This window comes from Prionailurus bengalensis, chromosome B4 (genome assembly GCF_016509475.1).
Source record: "Prionailurus bengalensis isolate Pbe53 chromosome B4, Fcat_Pben_1.1_paternal_pri, whole genome shotgun sequence".
Lineage (NCBI taxonomy): Eukaryota > Metazoa > Chordata > Mammalia > Carnivora > Felidae > Prionailurus > Prionailurus bengalensis.
In genome coordinates this window covers 127,603,921-127,620,251 of record NC_057358.1, presented here as the reverse complement: position 1 = coordinate 127,620,251, position 16,331 = coordinate 127,603,921, and the positions used below count along the sequence as shown (strand labels likewise).

At 45.4% G+C, this 16,331-nt stretch overlaps 1 protein-coding gene across 1 annotated transcript in view; it reads left to right on the top strand.

Moving 5' to 3' along the window:
- The window catches only part of SYN3 (synapsin III), a 465,413-nt gene that overhangs the window by 281,948 nt on the left and 167,134 nt on the right, over positions 1 to 16,331 (top strand).

Here is a 16,331-nt window from a genome sequence, read left to right as displayed (position 1 = left end):
CCCCACATCTTCTTGGCCCACCTTTGACTTCACTAGCAACTGCAATGGTCAACTACCAGGCACACAAACATTGTCCCACATGCCTCTCTCCATCTCTCCTTCTGAGGGTGTTTTCTGGTGCCGTAGGAGTGTGCCCCAGCCACACATAGAGATTGACTGTCCCCAGGCCAACCTTTAACCAAGGAGGGCAATAGCCAGTGGATAAATACTCCAACTTCTCCATCTCTTTGCAGGACAATTCTGAGGCATGTTCTCCATGATATCTCAGAGGTCTCCAGTGGGACCGATCCTCAGTTTCCTGAAGAAGTAACCAACTCAGTAACACACCCTGCCAACATTCCCTTCTCTGTCATGACTCCCTCACTTAAGATCACCTTGCAAATAAGTCACCAAGTCTGTCTTCGTGTCTGGTTGTAGGGAACCCAACCTGAGCTATACATTCAAGGACAGCCTCACTGAGAAAGTGATGTTTGAGCTGAGACCCAAATTATGTGAAATAACCAAGATGTCAAGATCTGGAGGAGAGAATTTTCCAGGGAAAGGGAGGAGCAGGAACCAAAGCCCTAAGACATGAAGGAGCTGGAAAACTCAGGGAACAGAGAAGGCTAGTGTAGCCTGAGCACAGGGACAGATAAGAGCTGGTAGGAGATGAAGTCAGAGAGGTAGGTAAGGGCAGGCCATGACACGGAGCTTGGATTTCACTCCAAGTTTAATCGAAGCATTGGAGAGTAGTAAACAGGGAAGGAACCCCACCTGATTTGCATTTTTGGAAGATTCCTCCTGGTGTGTTGTTGAGAAGAGGTTGTAGGATAGTAGGAGAGGAAGCCACAGCTGCTTAAGAGGCTGGTTCTGCTGTGACTAGAGTCTCAGAATCACTCTTAAATGGTTCCATTGGGGTTTGCCTCTAACACCCCCTCTCCTTTGAGGATGCAGTCCAGACAGAGACCAGACAACCCCTTGGATCTTTAGATCTTTTGTTTTCCTAGCCATGCCCTTCCCCCACCCAGTACCCTCCACCTTGCAAGACATAAGCTCCCATCTATGAGAATGCAGACTGACATAGGTGTATATGGTGGAGGAGGGAAATGTGAGCTGTATCAACAACAGCCAAACCACAATGTCTCGTGTATTGTTAACCTGGGTGTCACCTACCTTTATTCCAAGTCCTGTGTCACACACTCTGCTATCATGGCTGCCATACATGGCCCCGTGATGGCAAATGACACATGACACTAAGGTCAACATGGATACAGACTTCAGAGCCCCTCTGGATATCTCAAAAGAATCCACATGGGCTTCTTAGTGAGAAATCTAGACTTCATTGAATATCTCATGGGAAAGGTGGAAAAGAAAGCTCACATTGCACACCTGTGTATTCCTGTTTCCCCCCAAGACCCTGTCCTAGGATAAGAGAGAGGTGAAAAGGAGACAGGTGCCAGGGAGGAGCCAGATCATGCAGGGCCTTTTATGTCATGCTCAGGAGCACTTGTGTTTTGGGGAGTTATGCTAAAAATAAGACCCAAACCACATATAACAAAGGACAAGGCTGAGGTGGCCAAGGTCACATTAAAGCAGAATCAGGGCAAACGTTGACTACATGTATGAGTTTCTTGTGGCTGCTATAACAAATTACCACCAACTTAGTGGCTCAAGCCAACACAAGTTATTGTCTTGCAGTTTGGGTGGTCAGAATTCTAAAATAGGTCTACAGGGCTGGTTTCTTCTGAAGACTTTAAGGGAAAATCCCTTTCCTTATCTTTTCCAGCTCCTGGAGGCTACCTAGATTTCTTGGTTTATGGCCCCTTCCTCACATTACTCCAACCTCTGCTTCTGTCATCTATCAGTCTCTGCTTCTGACTCTGATCCTCCCCGTATCTGAGGACCCATATCATTACATTGGGTCCATAATCCACAATAATCTCTCCATCTCAAAATCCTTAACTTAATCACACCTGTGAAATCCATTTAGCGGTGGAAGAATGTATTCACAGGCTCTGGGGATTAGTATGTGGACATCTTGGTGTGGGGAGGAAGGGGCATTGTTCTGACTACCACCACACTAAGTGTGTTTTTAGGTGTAGAACTGGAACCTAAATTTTGTGCTGTGCTTCATAAGAAATAGATTCTGGTTTTGGCCTCAGATGGCATCCCAGCACTAGCCAGACAGTCAAGGTAGCAGGCAAAAAGAATAGGTCTGTGCAACATGTCCCCTCTCCTGGGAAACGAAGACACCATATTCAAAAGCAACAACAACAACAAAAAAAAAACATATAGCAATGGAAAGAAGCCCCTGGACCTGGGTTCTGATAACACATGTTTGGCAAATATTGGCCCACTCTCTTCTCGGGGTCTGCCTGCTCTGTGGGGTCAGGACCTTCACCTGGGTCATGGCATCCTGCTTTCTACTATCAACACATTTTTAGTAATATATCAAAATTTACTTTCCTGTTTCTCCCACTTGACTGAGCATTTTGGGGGGAAAGTGGCTACTGCTAGGTATTTAATACATTAAAAATAAAAACTTTATTAAGCTCTTACCATTTGTCAGGCACCATACCAAGAGTTTCACCTGGATTATCACATTGAATCCTTCCAGCAATCCTATTAGATAAGTAGTCTTATTATACCCAATTTTATTTACAACAGCAAAAAAACACCGAGGCACACAGAGGTTAAGTAACTTGCTTAAGATCACCAAGGTAAGAAAAGGCAGAGCTGAGGTTGAACACTGGTCTTCTGACCCACAGTTTATGCTCTGGAACCAAGGACACTATTAACAGAAGGGGTGAATGAGTATTGCACAAGAGCAGAGAATTAGGTACTAGAAGATGTAAGCTCTTTTCCTGCTCCATCACTCTTTGCTGGGTGACTTAGGAAAGTTGCCTCCCCTCTCTGGGCCTCTGTTTCAACAGATAACAACACGAGGGGTGTGCAAAGAAAAGGGCAATTTTGCTCAAACACTAGCCTTCCATGTTTCTAATGCTGGTAGCCCATCTGACCATCTCACCTTGATTTGACCTGAAAATATCATGCCCACAAGACATGGCGTTTGCTGTCACATGGCCACATACGATCAGCAGCACCAGGGCCAAGCTCCTGAGGCCCCTTCACGTGGCGTGGCCAACATCTTCCCTATCCCCGGGGCCTCGGGCAAGGATGCAGGCAGCAGCCGGCAGCCGCAAGCATGTGCTGTTGCTGTGGTTTCTACTTAGAACAGTTTCCTATTTCAACCTGCCAGTTCCTTAAAAGCATTAGGCTGAGGTTTTGCCGAATGACTCCACTCTATTTTCATAAAGGGGTGGAGGGGCTCCTCCTGGGAGCCAAGCCCAGAGCAGAAATTCCACATGAATTAAGGGTATAGAAAGCTTGGAAGTCTGACTCCTTAAGAAAAAAAAAATAGCCTAGTGGGTGGTGACTTTCAGAGAGTAAAAAGAGTTTTTCCACCAGCCAGGTTCATGGGCCCAGTTTGCTTAGGTGGCTACCCTCTTCCCTTCTCTGGTCCTCAGTTTTCCTGTTACCTGAGGGGCTTGGGTTCTCCCTCTAGGTTCTAAGCACCCCCAGGTCTCTCAGTTAGACTGTCCAGTATAGATTAAGGTAATTTTAACAATAGTAGTCAGCACTTCTATGGAATTTTCTGTGCTGTTCTAAGCACTTTATAAGTATCATTTCTCTTAGCACTCATAATAACCCTCCAAAGTGGGCACTTTTACTATCCTTATTTTTTATATGGGAAATAGAAATAAGGTTGACAAGTCAGGATTTGAACCCTGGCAGTTTAGCTTCAAAGCCCATCCTGCTAGTTCTCTGAAAATAAGACCTTTCTGGAGGCAGACAGCTTAATATTGGGAAGAATGCAGTCACATCAGTCTCAGAGGGCCCAGGTTTGAGTCCTGGACCCATCATGTGGGTGGCCTTGGAGGTGTTGCTGAATTCTTTGAAGCCTCATCTGTAAAATGGGGCCATTGGCCCCACACTGCTAATCTCCCAGAGTCTGTGAGGAATTTGAGATGATGATTATTCATCAAGAAGCTCAAGAACAAGACAAGCAGTCTCCTAGCAGAGGTTATTACCATTGTTATTATTCCCATAGAAGTCTCTACCCACCTGTGCCTCCACCCCCACCCTCATGTAGGGCTGCCTCTACTTGGGTGGGGGGTGGGGTAGGGGGGTGGGGAGGGATCTCCAGGAGGAAGGCCCGGTTGACATCCTGACCGTTCCAAAGCCCCCTCCCCAGCCTGGAGGTGGGAGGGGAACAGTGTCTTCTCAGCAGCCTTGAGTCAGAGTCTACAGCCCTGTGAGGGCCGGGCGTCTTCCCCAACCCTCTGAGTTTATGTACAGGCGTCTGTGTGTGTGGGTGCCTGTATGACCAGCCTTGGCCACTGACTCCAGACATCTGTCCGTCTGCCTTCTGTCTAACAGGCATCTCCAATTTAATCCACCCAAACAGAACTCTTGATTTCCCTCTTGAAATTGCTCCTCCCAGTCTCCGTCTTAGGAAGTGCTCCAACCGTCTATGCAGACTGCTCAAGCCAATTAACACCTTCCAGCCCTTTCTTCTTTCATAGCCCATATCCAGTCCACAAGAGAATTCTGTTGACTCTTTGACTGTGTCCCCCAGTGTGCCCTGACTCTGCCCTATCCTGTCCATCGTGATATCACCACCGTGGGCCAGGGAAGGCATGGTGGCCTCTCTCCATCTCGTGTTTTGTCTACCCCAGTAGCCTCCAACAGGCTTCCCTGTGTGCACCTTGCCCCTGCCTCTTTTGAATCTGTTCTTGACATAGCCAGAGGGATCTTTCTGAGAACACAAAACAAGTTCTGTCAGCCTTAGCTTAGAACCTTCCTCCTCCATGGCTTACATAGTCAAAAATGAAAGTTCTGACATGATTTCTAGGCACTTTGGGAGGTACTTAACTATCTGGCCTCATCTTGTACCACTCTCCCTCTTCTTATTCATTCACTCCTGCCATACTGTCCTTCCTTCTGTTTCTCGAAGAAGCCAAACCCGTTCCCACCTCAGGACATTTGCACAGGCAGTTCCTCTGCATACAATGCTCTGCCCTCACACGTTTCTGTGACTGACCTTTTGCCTAGATTTCAATTCAAATGCTACCTTCTCAGAGAGACTCCCCCAACTACCTTGTTTAAATGTGTTTCCTGCTCCACAACTACTCCTCTCAGAGAGGTGCCTCTGTTGGTTTTGTTAGAGCATTTACCATCACCTGACATTATTGTGTTTATTTATTTATTCATCATTTACCATCTGCCCCATCACTAGAATGATCATGAAGGCTGAGGCGTGTGCATTTTTTTGCAGTTGTATCCAGAGTGAACCTCTAATAGGAGTGGGAATGGGGATCTGGCATGTGAAAAGGACTCAAAAACTATTTGTTGAATGAATCCAGGAGCTTGCTGTATGACCTGGAACAAGTTAACTTCTCCACTTCAGTTTCCTTATCAGTAAAATAAAGGAGAAGGAGACATTCTTAAAAAACTGTTTTTAAGTTAGGGTGCCTGGGTGGCTCAGTTGGTTGAGCATCCGACTTCGGCTCAGGTCCTGATCTCACAGTTCATGGGTTTGAGCCTCACGTTGGGCTCTGTGCTGACAGCATAGAGCCTGGATCCTGCTTCGAGTTCTGTGTCTCCCTCTGTCTCTGCTCCTCCCCCGCTCATGCTCTGTCTCTCCTTCAAAAATAAATTTAAAAAATTTTTAATTGTTTTTAAGTTTATTAATTTTGAGAGAGAGAAACAGGGAGAGAAAGCAGTTTGGGGGGGGGGAGGGAGAGAGAGAGAGAGAGAGAGAGAGAGAGAGAGAATCCCAAGCAGGCTCCGCACTGTTAGCACAGAGCCTGATATTGGGCTTGAACTCACAAACTGCAGGTTCATGACCTGAGCCAAAGCCAAGGGCCAGACACTTAACCAACTGAGCCACCCAAGTGCCCCCATTTCATTTTCTTAAAAGATTATTTATTTATTTTGAGAGTGAAAGAGAGCGTGTGTGCAGGAGGGGCAGAGAGAAAGGAGAGAGAGGATTCCAAGCAAGCTGCACACTGTCAGTGCAGAGCCTGACATGGGGCTCCTTCCCATGAACTGTGAGATCATGACCTGAGCTGAAATCAAAAGCCAGACAGTTAACTGACTGAGCCACCCAGGTGCCCTGAGACAGATCATTTCAAAGGACTCTCCTGGTTCTGACTCTGGACTCTCAAGTTCCCATTGGGATGTATGGATGATGAGTGGTAAGTGGATGGATGGATGGATGGATGGATGGATGGATGGATCAATGAACAGGCAGATGGACAGACAGATGGATGATTTCTAGGGTTTTATTAAAGCCACCCAGGACAAAGAAAGTATCAGGAAGAAGATGGGGACAGGGAAAGAGGGAAAGTCCAGTGGGACTTTGCTTCTTTTATGCCAATTGAGAGAGGGGTGTGATCCCCTCCTTCCTTTCTTGCTCACCCTACAGACCACCTTTGCTCATGGCTGCCCTGGGAAGATGGCAGTGGCAGCAGCTGCCTGCCCAGAGCTCCACCCAGGAGATAAAAGGAACCAGAGGAATGTGCTGGCAAGGCTGGCGTCCCTGTCCTCTCAGGGGTGTAAATGGCTTTCCTGCTCCCACAGGTTCAAAGAGCACTTCATTTCACAGCAAAAGTACAGCTAATGAGAAACAGATTTTCTGGCTCTGGCCACAGCCCTGAGAACCCAGGAGGCAAAGGAAAGCCCCCAAGAACCTGGCTATGAACGTCTGTACTGAAGGGCCTTTTTCCTCTCTCTCTCTCTGGGGCCATGGAGCTGTCTCAGCAACAGAGGAAAGGGGCTGTTGATAAGTGGGGGTTGGGGCAAGAGCAGAATTCACATATAGGTGGTTGAGAGGGGCCCTCAGGAGAAGGGCTTTTGAACTGTGGGCCTTCTAATCATTCTTTTCTTTCTAGGTCTGAAAGCCAAGTTGGGCAACACCTAATAAGAACAATAGCTTTCTTGTTCTGGGGGCTGCCAAGGTGCCAACTGCAGGGTAGCCCAGTAGGAAGGCCATTGGGTTGGAGGCCACAAGACCTGGTTTGTGGACTCTGGGCCTTAGTCTTCTCAGCTGTGCAATGAGCACACTGATGGTGATCAGTGAGAATCCCAACATTGCTATCTATTATACAGTGAAAATAGCACTAAGTTGAGGCCCAGAAGACCTGGGTTCTAGCCTTGGTTCTGCTGGGTGTGGACTTTGGGCAATGCAGGCTGGGACAGTAAGTCTTGCATGATTAAAAAAAAAAAAAGAAGGCCTAAGTTCAAATTCTGGTTCTTCCTTTCACTTTTCCAGTAGTGCCTGGGCAAGTCACTTGGCATCTCTGAACCTGTCTTCTCATCTGTAACCAGTACCAATAATATCAACCATATGGGCATGGGGTGAAGATTAAAAGAGAAGAGACACAAACTACTAGCACTAAATAGGTGCTTAAGGGTAAGGGTGGAAACTTATTTGCCCAAAGACCTTAGGAGGAACAGGGAAATCAGTGACCAAATCAGAAGACAAATCCAGGCTGGACTCATGGCCAAACGATACAATAAAGGTAACAATGGTAGAGTGATTTCAGTGTCCCATGCTCTATTCTCAGAATCTTAAGTCTCTCCAAAACAACATGTGGGGCAAGTACTACTGTTTTCCCCAAAGAACTAGAACCAGGACTTAAAGAAAGAAGGTTGGGGGTGCCTGGGTGGCTCAGTTGGTTAAGCGTCCAACTCTTGATTTCAGCTCAGGTCATGATCTCACAGTTGTGAGTTCAAGCCCCATGTGATGGGCTCCATGCTGGGTACAGAGCTGGCATAAGATTCTCTCTTTCCCTCTCCCTCTGCCCCTCCCCCCCTCAAAAATAAGAAAGAAAGAAAGAAAGAAAGAAAGAAAGAAAGAAAGAAAGAAAGAAAGAAAGAAAGAAAGAAGGAAAGAAAGAAGAGAGAGAAGGAAGGAAGGAAGGAAAGAAGGAAGGAAGGAAGGAAGGAAGGAAGGGAAAGAAAAGAAAGGAAGGTTGGTTGGACTTTAGAATATATGCCAAGTCACACACCTCTTCTTCAAAGTTTCTTCCTTGTAGCCTTCTCCCCTCTTCTCTGGGTGCCTGCCTGCCTCTGAGGGCCCAACCTGTGTCCAGTCTTCAGTGGGCACAAAGTTCCCAATCCAGATTGCTAGCTGGTGTCTTTTGCCCACCTTCCTCTCCAGGGTATTAGAAGGAGTGTTTCCCTCCTTTAACAAAAATTTTCTGAACACTTGTTATATGCTGGGAATTTGAGCCACAACAGCAAACAGAACAGAAAAAGAAAATCCCTGTCTTCATGGACCTTGTATTCTGGAGGGGTGGTGGAGTATAAAAAGAACAAATGAACAAATAAAAATATTAAACATTAAGTCACAGTTTCACTGGTATGAGTTTACTACAGATTAGTAAGGTACTCATCTGTGGGGTCCCGAAATAATTTGGGTCTTGCATTATTCACTACAATATTTAATAGAGACTATGTTCCAGGCATTATGCTAGGAACAGAGATTTAAAAAAAAAAAGACGAATAACACATGTACCTTGCCTTTGATGAAGGTCTATTCTAGAACGAGAAATTGAAGTATTAAACAATTGCAATACTTGGTGCTAAGAACTGTCTTAGAGAAATTTCCCCCAGTGTTTCAAAAGAGATGAGGAAAGAAACAGGAGAAGCCTGAGGAAGGCTTCACAGAGAAGGTAACCTCTGAGCTTGTCCTTGAAAGACAAGGATGAATTCACCAGACAGAAATGTAGGGAAATACTTCCTGGAATAAGGACAGTCATAGAAGCAAAAATATGCACAGCATGTTTGGGAATGCAGAATATACATTCCTATGTAGGTAGAGCAGAGGGTGAACGCAGGGGAGAAATGAAACTGGAGACGATTATAGGAATTTGGGGTACCAGCAGGTAAACAGTGAAGAGTCATAGGGGATTCTCTATCTCACACGTGATTTACTTACCTGTCTTCATGATCACTAATCCTTTCTTCAGCTATGTCTAAACTAATGCTAAGCATATCTTTTGGGTGCTTCAAATGGGTTATTTCATCTTTCAGTTCTAGAATTTCCTGTTGATTTTTTGTCAGTTTCATTTCTCAGTAGAAAGTTTTCATCTTTTCCTCTATTTTCTTAATATATTCATCAGTTATTTCCCAGTCTGTGGCTGGTAACACCAATATATGGATCACCTATAGATCTGTTTATATTGCCTACCTTTATTTTTTCAGTCGTTTGGTCTTGTCTCTTAGAATGCTTGGCTGCCTTCAGGTCAGGTGTCCATCAGTAATCACCTCTTGCTCAAAGAAGCAACCTAAAGTCTTTACATTGGCAGACCTTTGAGGGCAGAGTAGCATTCCTCCAAAGGGCATGGTGGACATAGCAGATACCACGATTGACATATTTGGTGGGGCAGAATCTGGGGAGATTCTTATGGGGAGGGTAGGACAGCAAGGAAGGTTCCATAAAGGGGATGTGGAAGTATGTGGGTGACAAGGGTGTGGACTCTCCAGCCTGGGCCCCCTCCATAGTAATTGCCTACCAGCCAGACTGGGAGTAGTACAGCATCAATCACTTTACCCTCCACCCTGCTCCAGCTGGGAAAGACATCCTGGCTGTGTAAACTAACCTTATGAGTCTAATTCCAAGAAGGCCAAGGAATTTGACAGGAAACAACACAAGCTAGTCGTCTTAGATCTCTGTCTGGGCTTGACGTGATTGGGTCTGAAATAGCTACAGAGAGCCTCCTTATTAAACATTTTGAATCCACAACGACACACACACGTTTGCATGCACAAACAGGAAGGTTTAAAATGAGGCCACCAGGGGGGTAAGGCCATAGAGGCCTCTGCACAGGAACTGAGACCAAGGCTTCAATTTCAAATCAGATCCCCAGTGGAGGGTGTTTGACAGGCCTTGTCACTCAGATTCCAAAAATCAGTCTCCACAGCCAAGAATCCTTCATCTCTGTCCCCACTCTCCATCTTGACTATTCTTGTGCGTTGCAGGCGGCTCAGAGGTGGCTGTTTTCAAGTACCGAGCGAGCCATCTCTGCCAAGAGCTTGTCTTGCCAATCACTTCCTTGGCCTGGGCCCTCGGCTTGTCCAAGTCTGACATCACCCTTAACCCCCACCACCACCCCCAGAATAAAGAGCCACCTCAGAGGCTGTGACTGCCAGACACAGTCCCAATCTGCCCCAGACATTTCTAGCTGACAAATCTCAGAGAGACAGGATCCCTCCCAGCCATATGCATAGCTCTCACTGATCAGGGTGGTCTGAATACTCCAAATCTACTCTGCTGGGGGCTTGATCATCTGATATGGGAGGGAGGGATGGTGTATGGTGCTGGTCCCCCACAGGCTGAGGGGTTCTAGCCCTCATGCACCCAGGAGCCTCAAGGGGCCTTACGGGGATCTTTTCTCTTGCTGAGTCTGGGGTGAGTGCAGTCTTAACCCTGAGGGAAATTAGGAGGTATCACATCGTGGGTTCAGAGGTCAGGTCTTGCTGACTTCATATACTGGTTTTGCTGTTCCTAGCTCTATGGCCTTGGGCAAATTGTGTAACCATTTCTTCATGTTTTCATTCATTATGTAAAGTGCCAATAGTTACCTTGTAAGGCTCCATTATGATGAAAGGAGTTGATACATGTAAATCTCTTAGAACTGCGCCTAGGATCTAAGGAGTCGTCAGTAAGTAATGTCAGGAGAGGCAAAGGGGGAGTCGGTAGTTAACAGGGATAGAGTTTCAATTTGGGGAGATGAAAACCCCTGAAGATGGATGGTGGTTATGGTCACACAAGGTGAATGTACTTAATGCCACTGAACTATAAATACACTTAAAAATAGCTAAGATGGTACACTTTATATATGTGTGTGTTACCATGATTTTTTAAAAAAGTAACAGCTGTTATTATTCCTTGATGGGGCTACCTTCAGCTCCTCATGGAGACAGACCTAAGGTAAACATGGTATTTTTGCCCCCAGGAAGGAAGAACAACATTCTCCTGCAGTATGGAGTTTAGGTTCCTCGTTGGGCTCCAGCACCTTCTCTCACTGAACAGAATTAAACTCTCAAGTCCTCCAGGGGTTCCACCAAGGAACTTGGTTACCTAAGAAGCCCTCTGAATTGCAGACAGTTAGACATGCATACACACAGACATATCAAAGAGATGGACACATAGAAACATGCCCAAGGAGGCAGATAGGAAGGGCTGCGAAGAGATGAGGTAATCTAAGAAAGGACTTTGGTCTCTGGAGATGGGTCCTCCAGGTAAGACCCTGAAGGAAACTGGATGAGGTGCAGGTGGGGAAACCAACCACATGGTCAGTACGTTGTCCAGGCCTTGGTTCAGACTCTGCCTGCTTGGAGCAGCCACTCTGATCCTCTTCAAACTCTTCGAAGCCCTCCCATGCTCTCAGCCTTGGCCAATGGCTACCTCCAGCAGAGCCCCCCCGCCACCTCCCCACTTCTCTACCCTCCTAAGGGCCCATTCTCTGTGCTGAGCATCAAAGCCTCAATGTACTTCTCAGCTCTGGCTCAGCTGTTGTTCACCTATTACTTTGTGTATATGTCTTCCTTAAAGATGGGAGCTGTGGCTTTTCTTCTCTGCACTCCTCTGCTTTCACACTATACCTAATTGTGCAGACTTCACTCATACTTTTTTTAACTGATGGCATATTGATGAATTTGTTTTCGAAAACACACAAGCACGTGTGCGCGTGCGCGCGCGCGCACACACACACACACACACACACACACACATCAGTAGTTCCCAAAGGAATACCAGTTATGTGGGCTATCAAGAGGTATTATGAGAAAAGAGCATTCCATAGTCTAATATATTTGGGAAACAATGACCTAAGTTAAGTTAAACAGGTTTATTTATTATAGGGCATATCAGAGACTATAACATGCTAACAATTATTTTAGTAGTATCTTGGGACTGGCTCTTACCAGCTCAAGAGAGCCAGTTCTGTACATCTCTTCCCAATTTCACAATCAATGATGTAACATTGGTAACTTGAATCTGCCATGGTGGGACTATTTGCACCACAGAAATCAGCAAACACTACAAGTTTGGGGTTTTGTTTTTCTTTCAGAAAGCTGGCTTACCCGCATGTTACTAAATACCACTTCAGGAAGAGACTATTTCATGCAGGTTTTCCTAATGTATTTGACCATAACATTCCTTTGTCCTCCGGTGGGAAACATCTTGGGGGAAGTAATGTTCCACAGAACATTTTGTGGGGGAAGTTGTCTTATGCAAAAGTACTTTAACCAAATGCCAAGGGATATGATTCAGAGGGACTTATATTAATTAAGCCTCTGCTGTGTGCTCAGCAAGATGTTGGTGCTTTTTGTACATTATCTCATTTAATTCTTACAACAACGCTGGGAAAGCTATAAATATGACCCACATTTTTAAAATGAGAAAACGAAAAATCAAAGAATTTTCCCAACTTCACACAGCCAGGAATTGGCAGCACAAGCCCATCTCAATCAGGGATCACAATGTCTAATGGGGAAGTATTTGCAACAAGACTTAAGTAATTTTAGAAAGGTTTATTAAGTGATTAGTAGACAGGTCATGAGCTATACTTAGAATGTAGTCATCTAGAATTGCCAGAGACACTTCTAGAAAATAAGAGAAAAGTTACTCAAAGTCTCAGCTGGCCCACATCTTGTCTTCTTCCTACTTGTCATCTGCCATGGGCTGACACTGCAGAGTATCCCAGATTTCAGAATCTCCAAGGAATTTAAGGAAAAATTCCAGTACCTGAGCTCCACCCTCTCAAGGGAATTGTAACCTGCAGTCAGGATTGAGAACACTGAAATTAATATGGAAAGGCCCTTAGAGACCAGCCAGATTAACTCTCATCTTATATATGGGGGAACTGAAGCCCACAAAGGGGAAGTAGCCTGTCCAGAGTCACACAGCAGTCAGTTGAAGAACATTAGACCAGAGCCTGAGCTTCTTGGACCCTGGGTGATTCCTTTTCCACTAAGCACAAAGGTCTTCAGAACTCATTGCCTAAAAGAGATATGTCAACTGAAACCCAAACTTACTTTTGATACCTGAGGGTTGGTTACTTTGCCACCAAGGAAAAGCTAACCTTATCAGCTAAGGATGTTCCAAGGGCAGTGGGAAGCCACGGAAAGGTTTCAAGCTGGCAAACCACACTAGATGTCCTGAGGAAATACATCAGAACCCCAGATCACAGCCTTATAAGCAAAGGAGCTCACACCTGGCCGCCTCAAACTGACCATGGTAAGACCAACCCACCTTTGCTGCAGTGACTTTTCTTCCCATCATTAATTAATTAATTCATTCAGTCCATCAGTACCTGCTCATCTGGGAGGCATTGTCCTCGACAATGGGAATACGGTGAGCAAACCATACCAGAGAAATCCCAAGGAGCCTATATCTAGTGGGGGAGACAAACAATAAAAATTAATCCTATAATATGAAATTATAGTAAATTCTACAGGGAAAATAAAACAGTAATATTATGAAGGGTATATGGGGAGGTAGGGGGAAGAGGAAGACACATCAAGTGAGCTGGTCAGGGTAGGCTTCTCTGAGGAGCTGATATCTGAGTTGAAACCAGAATGAAAAGAAGCCCCTGGCCATGGGGTAAGTAGAGAGTGCTCCCGGCAGAGGGAAGAGCAAAGACAGCCCTGACTGGAGGGTCAGGCTGAGGTCCTTCCTGCTCAGCTACTCTGAGTGAGGTTATCAGACTGGGGTTAAAAAGCCAGAAGGACCAGGAGATAGGACAGGAGCCCACATGACCACAGTCAAGTCACCAGGCCAGAGTCCGTGCTGGAAAGGGGAGGCAGGTTGCCAAACTGAAGAGCCGGTATTGAACACCCATCAGAGGATCCAGAAATTCTTGTCCCGTACCTTATTCTTCACCTGCCCCTGGCCCACAAACTAATTTCTAGAAGCATGAATTTCCAAGAAGGTGTTCAAACTTGGTCTTATTCAAGATATGCAAGTTTTAACATAATTAAATGAGAAGTCCATTTTGGTCAGTCAGGTTGATCGAAGATGAGAATGATGGGTAGTATCCAGGAGTATTGAACAGCCCCTCTTTGACTTGCAAAGAACTGAGATCCCTTCAAGAGAGTTTCTAAGAGGGCATAAGCTATTATTGTGAGGATATTTGCACAGGAACTGAGAGGAGAACCAGAAAGCCCTGGGAAGTACAAAAACATTGAAGAATCTTGTTTCTTTATTAACACCACACAATGACTCTGCTCCCTTCTCTGCCTCCTACAACCATTAGTTTCTTACTCCTACTTTTTCCTCCCACATTACTTTGGCTGGTGCTTGGCTAACTCACCCTTTTTGTCCACTCTTTAGTTAGTGAACTTTCAGACCTATTTCCCACTGCTCACTGATACATTCTTTCTCTATTCCCAAAGCAAATTCCCAAAAGAAGTCTGATTGGCTTCAGATCATCTCTTCGTGCCAAGTGATTAGATGCCCTTGGTCCAGGTGTCCACTCCTGGCCCAATCAGCTGTCGCTAACCTCATGACTGGAGCCATGTGGGCTCTCAGAAAAATCATGACTGCACAGCTATCCAGTGTGCGGTGACCTACTCATCCTAGTTTTCTCAGGACTTTCCAGGCTTCAAACTGAGTTATGTCTCAGGACCCTCCTCGGTTCTGAACAAACTGGGACAGTTAGTCACCCTATGGTTGTGGGTGGGATGGTTCCCTTTGGAGTTCCTGGAAGGGCAGATAGAGTAACAGACATCTTCAGCATGTCAGTGGTAGACAGGGTATGAGAAAATCAGTATTTCTTACCCACTGACGGTAGGAGTGAAAATTGTTATGACCTTTCTGGGGGAAAATCTAGAAATATTTATGAAAAGTAAAAAATAAGTATATTCGTTGACTTAGAACCATTTTGGCGATTTCTCCAAAGTAATCAGACCAGAGTGCAAAGATTCATGAGCAAAGCCATTCACCAAAGTGTTATTTGTAAAATAATGGATGTACCCTAAGTAACTACAAATAGACAATTAAGTGAAATAAACCAGGATATATCCAGTGAATACTTTGTGACCATTAAAAATAATGATGTGGCTTTCTAAATATTGATGTGGAATTTTTCTATGAGTTATTCTTAACAAAAAGGAGATTTATCATTCCATAAATAATCACATGTATGTAAAACAAGGTGGGGGGGAAGCACATTGAAAAATGTGGAAATATTCCAGTGGTGAGATTGCACATGATATTCATCTTTAAGCTGTTTCACTTTTTCTGAATGCCTTTCAATGTGTAATTATTATTTCCATATTTGGATTTTTTCCCATTTTTTAAAAAACATAAAACATCCTGGTCCAACAAAATCTGATGAAATGGTGTTTTCATTCAAAGATGTTTTTATTTTCCAATTTTGTTCTGGTCCATTAATTTTAGAACACACAGAGGTTTGATTCAGGTTCCAACTGATCCAGTTGGGTTTGGTTTTATTTAAAAACAAAAACAATGTTGATTCCATCTGAATTGCATTTATAGAAAATTAATATTGGGGTTTGGTTTAGGATTCAGCCTGTCGAGTAGTTGGTTGCTATTCTTGGTTTATAGTATATGTAGTTCAAGTCACTCCTCAGAATCCCCACAAGAACTTTGAATAATTGGAATGAAGGCAGAGAGAGGTTTGGAAGCCTGAATTATCCAGAAAATTGCTGTGTCTCTCAGCCTGGAAGGGCCTGCAAGCAGCCATTTCCCAAGGGCACAGAACAAAGCCACAGCTGGGACATTTCCAGGAGGTCTGTTGGCCCTGACCACTATGTAGCCAGAGCTGTGCTGCCCCAGAACTTTGGTGTCACTGCAGCTCTTACCCTCTGCTTACTCCCATGAGGCAGGAACTGGCAGGAACAGGCAGGAACTGGCCCCACTGCCCAACAGTGCCTAGGGGCTTCCCTCTTCCAGGCCAGGCCCTTGCACGGTCACCCAGAGCAACTTGATCTGGGCTGTGCAGCCTGTGGTGACATTCCTGCAGCCTGAAGCCATCCTTCAGCCATAGCTGCTCAGACCAGGACATGGCTTCCTCGAGGACAGTGTCAGTGGTGACCAGAGCTCCTCACCAACAAAACCTCCGTCCTGCTCCTTTTTAATGCTTTTTTAAAGGTGGGCACCCTGACTCTCTGGAGGACTCTTAGAATAAGCAGAGGGAGACAAATGTGGTGATGACAAACTACTTCCATGAAGTGGGCTGGGGCAGCACACTCACCCAGCCACCAGACAAGCACCCCCAAAGGGCTCTGGTAGGACCCCGCTCCTTTGTGCTTTC